General features: G+C 45.2%; 1 protein-coding gene across 1 annotated transcript in view; it reads left to right on the top strand.

Moving 5' to 3' along the window:
• Positions 1-6,696, top strand: part of LOC119405083 (zinc finger FYVE domain-containing protein 9) — a 316,430-nt gene that overhangs the window by 60,654 nt on the left and 249,080 nt on the right. The window lies entirely within an intron of this gene.

Here is a 6,696-nt window from a genome sequence, read left to right as displayed (position 1 = left end):
TACAAAAGTAACATCGTGACTTTGATCCCGTCTGTACACACTAAACTACTTCACCACGGACGCATGACCCTTTTTAACTAGACTACAAGGATTTGAGCTACGCACCACGACAATTTCCCAAGTCAGGGCGGCTTTTTATTTTTGTATCTTATGGCACATATGCTTTCGCGCATTCTATCCTTTGTTGCTCTGTCGATACAAAAGCGGGCTGCCTAACAATCCTTTCAAAATTAGAGCGCAAACACACTGCACATTCGCACACAACCACACATTCAGGCACCAAACATGCACAGCACTCACTTCCAACTATTTATTCATCGCACGAATGCTTGAATGTGTACATCATGTGGTGCCTGTGTGCATTGACACCAACGAAGCCAGGTGCACATTTATCAAGAATGTACTTTTTTGAAATGGTTTACCTACTAGCCCAGCAACAAGTTCTTTTAGTTGCCTTACAGCCCGCTGGCATACGCGGAAAAATGCGCCATCCTTGTGCGCATAGAAATAACGTATTTCCACTGAGAAAAACACAAAAGAATTTATTTCCGTGAAGAACACGGCTGGTGCGATATTTGTTTAAAAGGGGCCCTGCAACACTTTTTGAGCATGGTCAGAAAACGCTGCCGATCGGTAGTCGAGGCTCCCGAAATCATGCAAGCCAAACATTATAGCACCTCAAAGTTAGCTAAAAATTACTCCCTCTTCTCTGTACGAGTGATGCCATATAGACATATTACTGCGCCATGTACCCAAAGTCGCCGCCATTTGCTGATTTGAGCATTGTGACCTGAATAGTTACCGTGGTCGCCGCGGGATTCGGCCACGTGCCCGCGCGCGATCCCACTGAAAGTCAGTTGAGCGTTCGAAGAAAAAAAAAGAAAAAAGAAAGGAAATGCTCGAGGTCATGATGCGCGTCGACAAAGGGCCGCATCTTCTTGCCCCCTTGTCATCCCCGTCCCTGCGTAGCTTTCAGTGCGCTCGCTGCTACGAGAGGAGAGAGAAAGCGCTTGCTTGAAGCGTGTGACAAATCCCTGCAACTCCACTCGTACAATTCGTAAAGCGTCATGCGCTAATAGTGAAGGAAAAAAGGTTGCTTTTAAGGGCTCGTTTTAAATGCGAAGCATTTCTTAGCGAACTTCTGCGACTGAGCGTATCTATCTATCTATCTATCTATCTAGCCGCCTACGACTTTGTGCTCTCCTGGTCGCTTGGTTAATCGAATGTACACCAAAGTTGGTATGGTGTAACATGACTGTATGATGAACATAAATGACAAGTCATAACATGAAAATCATGACACGCGTGTCATGTACAGCATGATTTACATGCCACGCTCATGGTGCGCTGGCGGCCGTTTCGCTAGCTTGATATACACCAAAATTGGTATTGCGCGACGTGACTGTGTAGCGAACATAAATAACACGAGTTAACATGAAAATCATGACACACATGTCATGTACAGCATCACTTAACGTGCCACGCTCATGGGGCGCTTGCGGCCGTTTCGCTAGCTTGATCTACCCCGAAATCGGTATTGCGCGACGTGACTGTGTGACGAACATAAATAACACGAGTTAACACGAAAATCATGACACGCATGTCATGTACAGCATGACTTACGTGCCACGCTCATGGGGCGCTGGCGGCCGTTTCGCTAGCTTGATCTACCCCGAAATTGGTATTGCGCGTCATGACTGTGTGACGAACATAAATACACGAGTTAACATGAATATCATGACACACATGTCATGTACAGCATGACTTACATGCCACGCTCATGGGGCGCTGGCGGTCGTTTCGCTAGCTTGATCTACCCCGAAATTGGTATTGCGCGACGTGACTGTGACGAATATAAATAACACGAGTTAACACGAACATCATGACACACATGTCATGTACAGCATGACTTACGTGCCACGCTCATGGGGCGCTGGCGGCCGTTTCGCTAGCTTGATCTACCCCGAAATTGGCATTGCGCGTCATGACTGTGTGGCGAACATAAAAACACGAGTTAACATGAAAATCATGACACGCATGTCATGTACAGCATCACTTAACGTGCCACGCTCATGGGGCGCTTGCGGCCGTTTCGCTAGCTTGATCTACCCCGAAATCGGTATTGCGCGACGTGACTGTGTGACGAACATAAATAACACGAGTTAACACGAAAATCATGACACGCATGTCATGTACAGCATGACTTACGTGCCACGCTCATGGGGCGCTGGCGGCCGTTTCGCTAGCTTGATCTACCCCGAAATTGGTATTGCGCTACGTGACTGTGTGACGAACATAAATAACACGAGTTAACACGAAAATCATGACACACATGTCATGTACAGCATGACTTACGTGCCACGTTCATGGGGCGCTGGCGGCCGTTTCGCTAGCTTGATCTACCCCGAAATCGGTATTGCGCGACGTGACTGTGTGACGAACATAAATAACACGAGTTAACACGAAAATCATGACACGCATGTCATGTACAGCATGACTTACGTGCCACGCTCATGGGGCGCTGGCGGCCGTTTCGCTAGCTTGATCTACCCCGAAATTGGTATTGCGCTACGTGACTGTGTGACGAACATAAATAACACGAGTTAACACGAAAATCATGATACACGTGTCATGTACAGCATGACTTACATGCCACGCTCATGGGGCGCTGGCGGCCGTTTCGCTAGCTTGATCTACCCCGAAATTGGTATTGCGCTACGTGACTGTGTGACGAACATAAATAACACGAGTTAACACGAAAATCATGACACGCATGTCATGTACAGCATGACTTACGTGCCACGCTCATGGGGCGCTGGCGGCCGTTTCACTAGCTTGATCTACCCCGAAATTGGTATTGCGCGTCATGACTGTGTGACGAACATAAATACACGAGTTAACATGAATATCATGACACACATGTCATGTACAGCATGACTTACATGCCACGCTCATGGGGCGCTGGCGGTCGTTTCGCTAGCTTGATCTACCCCGAAATTGGTATTGCGCGACGTGACTGTGACGAATATAAATAACATGAGTTAACACGAACATCATGACACACATGTCATGTACAGCATGACTTGGGTGCCACGCTCATGGGGCGCTGGCGGCCGTTTCGCTAGCTTGATCTACCCCGAAATTGGCATTGCGCGTCATGACTGTGTGGCGAACATAAAAACACGAGTTAACATGAATATCATGACACGCATGTCATGTACAGCATGACTTACGTGCCACGCTCATGGGGCGCTGGTGGTCGTTTCGCTAGCTTGATCTACCCCGAAATTGGTATTGCGCGACGTGACTGTGTGACGAACATAAATAACACGAGTTAACACGAAAATCATGACACGCATGTCATGTACAGCATGATTTATGTGCCACGCTCATGGGGCGTTGGCGCCCGTTTCGCTAGCTTGATATACACCAATATTGGTATCTTGCGACATGACTGTGTGACGAACATAAATAACACGAGTTAACACGAAAATCATGACACGCATGTCATGTACAGCATGACTTACGTGCCACGCTCATGGGGCGCTGGCGGCCGTTTCGCTAGCTTGATCTACCCCGAAGTTGGTATTGTGCGACGTTATTGTGTGACGAACATAAATAATAGGAGTTAGCATGAAAACCATGACACGCATTTTGCTAAACAACATACAAGACGATGTATGCATCTCTTTGCTGGCTGCTTCGCATTACATCGATTCCCACAATGCGCGGGATCTGCCGGCTTTCTTTTTTTTTCTTTATTAGACGCAATATTAATGAGAACTAACAGACAATAATGCCAAGGAAGGTATAGTGGTTGTTGTTTGTAGTAATTAGGATATCAATATGAAGAAAGTAAAGTGGACGAAAAGATAACTTGCCGCCGGCAGGCACCGAACCTGCGACCTTCGAATAACGCGTCCAATACTCTACCACTGAGCCACGGTGATGCATTTAGAAGTGTTTGCGCCGATCGCAGCCATGGCGGCGAGTGTGGAACACTCTTTTTTCTGCCTTTTGGTGTCACGTAGCATGTGACATTGACATTATTGTCTGTCAGTTCTCATTAATATGCGCTAATAGTGTGACTACTCCATTACAATTCAGAAAAGTGTTGCAGAGCCCCTAAGGTATGAGGCCAAGTGGACAAAGCGAATTTTTTTTCAAAACGTCAGTTTTTTTGTGTATGTTAAATGCGCAATTTATCGCCCATCATTTTGCTGCATAGTTTCTGTCTACACAGCTTCTTTCAAAATATACAAGCAAAAATCTTGGACCACCCATAATCTACTAAACCGAGACTGAAAGTGCCAATTTTGTGTGCATCATAAGATTAGCTTGATATGTAGTATTTTTTTGGTTATTTTAACAATCATATAAAGTGCGAACATGTAATAATGCTCTAATAGCATTGCCAACACATCATTTTTAATCATAAAAGTAATAAATTTCTCACCAGGTGGACACAGAACCATAGATGTTCTCTGGCACAACGTCCAGGGTTGCCAATGGTGGCTACTTTTCGCCAAATTGGCGAATTTGAGAGGCCCGTGGCGATCTAAAATTATGAATGGCGACATGGCGAATTTTTGGCGATTTTCAGCTTAGGTCTCCACTGAGTTATGCATCCTAAGCTCAGTGCCTTCCCAACGAATGAGCGGCACTATTCTCTGTATTTTTCTGGGTTTTGAGGTGCACATTGCGCGCCGTTCTGTATGTCCGTCCTGTAACTCGTATGTATCACCTCAATTCATCTAGATGCTTCTAACTCAATTCATCTAGATTCATCTAGATGCTTCAGAGCTTCGCTAAAGTTTCGCTTCTGAAGGGGCTAGATGACGGGTTGGTCGTGTGTTCCGGCCATTTGTTCCGCCAAAGCTCCAGCTATTCTGAATAGCTTGGCGACCTATTCACCGCTGCAGTATCCCCTAATCGAGCTCGTATAGCGAAGATGGGCGGATATGCGGGTGTTTGCGCAATAAAAATTTATTTATTCAGGCATTTTCTACTGTTCTCGGTGAGCGTGTGCAATGAAAACAATTGCTATATAACATGTTACAATGTCTACCTGTTCAATTATAACGGACTGGATTGACGCGGGTAGATATAAGTGATTATATATGAAAGGGACAGTGGCGTCCGGTATCATATTAGTTCACACTGAAAGGTATAAGACTCACTAATGAACGATACCTGTAAGAATTCTGTCTTACTACTTTCAATAAACCTGTTAATCCTTTTTTTCATATGAGGGGATGTAAAGCTGTCTACAAACAACGCCTTCGCGGCTTTCGCCCAAGGTTTACCACACTTTTACCTTTGAAACGAGCGGACAGGGATGGAAGGATATCATGAGCGTTTTATCCTTTCATACTTGCGCCGCCGCGCACATCTTGCGGCTAGCCGGAAAAACAGGTGCACCAAGCACTCCCATGGTGAAGGGGCGATGCGCCTGGCATTGAGAAATGTCAAGATTAGAGGCGTGCGAATATTCGAAATTTCGAATATTTTTCGAATAGTGTGTGCTATTCGATTCGATTCGCACTGAAATTTTACTATTCGAACTATTCGAACTTGCCAAAGACAAATGCAGTCAACGTCCGGTTGAAAGTGACCCCTTCAGATTTTCAATATGCTTCACCTCATTACACTCTCGTATTGCGGCAAAGCTGCCTTTCAAGCTCCGTTACGGTCGAACTTGGCCAAGAGACAAAGTTCGGTTAAAAGTGGTCCCTAGATTTTCAATATGCTTCACCTCATCACACCCCCGTATTGCGGCAAAGCTGCATTTCAAGCTCCGTTGCGGTTGAACTTGGGCAAGAGACAGTCAACGTCTGATTGGAAGTGGTCCCTAGATTTTCAATATGCTTCACCTCCTCACACCCCCGTATTGCGGCAAAGCTGCCTTTCAAGCTCCGCTACGGTCGCAAATGTATTAACTCAAGAAAACGCAGGTTCCAATATGGAGATGAAAGATGTGGCAGTGTTGGGGGCTCAATTAATGCTGTTTTGGACCTGAAATTTGGGCAGGAAGTCCGAAAAATCGGACGCCGAAGCTTTTTAGCATCCAAAATTTCAGACGTTCTTATGTATCGATCTCTACGAGGCAGATTTGGAACTCCGGACTTGAAGGGAGCACACCCTTGTTTGCCACATCAGTTGGGCTTCCACAGAAGTTGAAAGAGGAGGAGAGGCTGTGGAAATGGCATCTATGCCTATCACGTGTAAAGTGTTGTCGGCAACACTTTGGTTGCACCAAATCATGTACATAAATACCATTCGGCCTCTACATTGCCTCATTCTTGATAAGAAAGACAACTATGAAATATGACCTCACCAGCGCTTCATCAACCTAGCCAAAAGAAACACTTTCATGTTGCTATCTCACAAGAACTTACTTAGGGATTCTCTGCAACTTTTTCTGTAATTTCACTTCGAATTATTCGAAAAATGTTTGAGAAATATTCGAAAATTATTCGAAATTATTCGATTCGATTCGCACTCAATCTTTATTATTCGAATTCGCTTCGCACCCAAAATTTTGCTATTCGCACAGCTCTAGTCAAGATACTTTAAGGGCTTTGAATGGCACTGTATTCTACGGGGCTATACATCAGTGAAAATTCCTATTACTAGGATATGCCGCACACATCTAGAATGGCGACTTTTTTGGCGAAACTTCTAAAAAAATGGCGA

Source organism: Rhipicephalus sanguineus, chromosome 9 (assembly GCF_013339695.2).
Source record: "Rhipicephalus sanguineus isolate Rsan-2018 chromosome 9, BIME_Rsan_1.4, whole genome shotgun sequence".
Taxonomy (NCBI): domain Eukaryota; kingdom Metazoa; phylum Arthropoda; class Arachnida; order Ixodida; family Ixodidae; genus Rhipicephalus; species Rhipicephalus sanguineus.
Note: the sequence above shows the minus strand (reverse complement) of the source record. Positions and strands in the feature narration are given on the sequence as shown.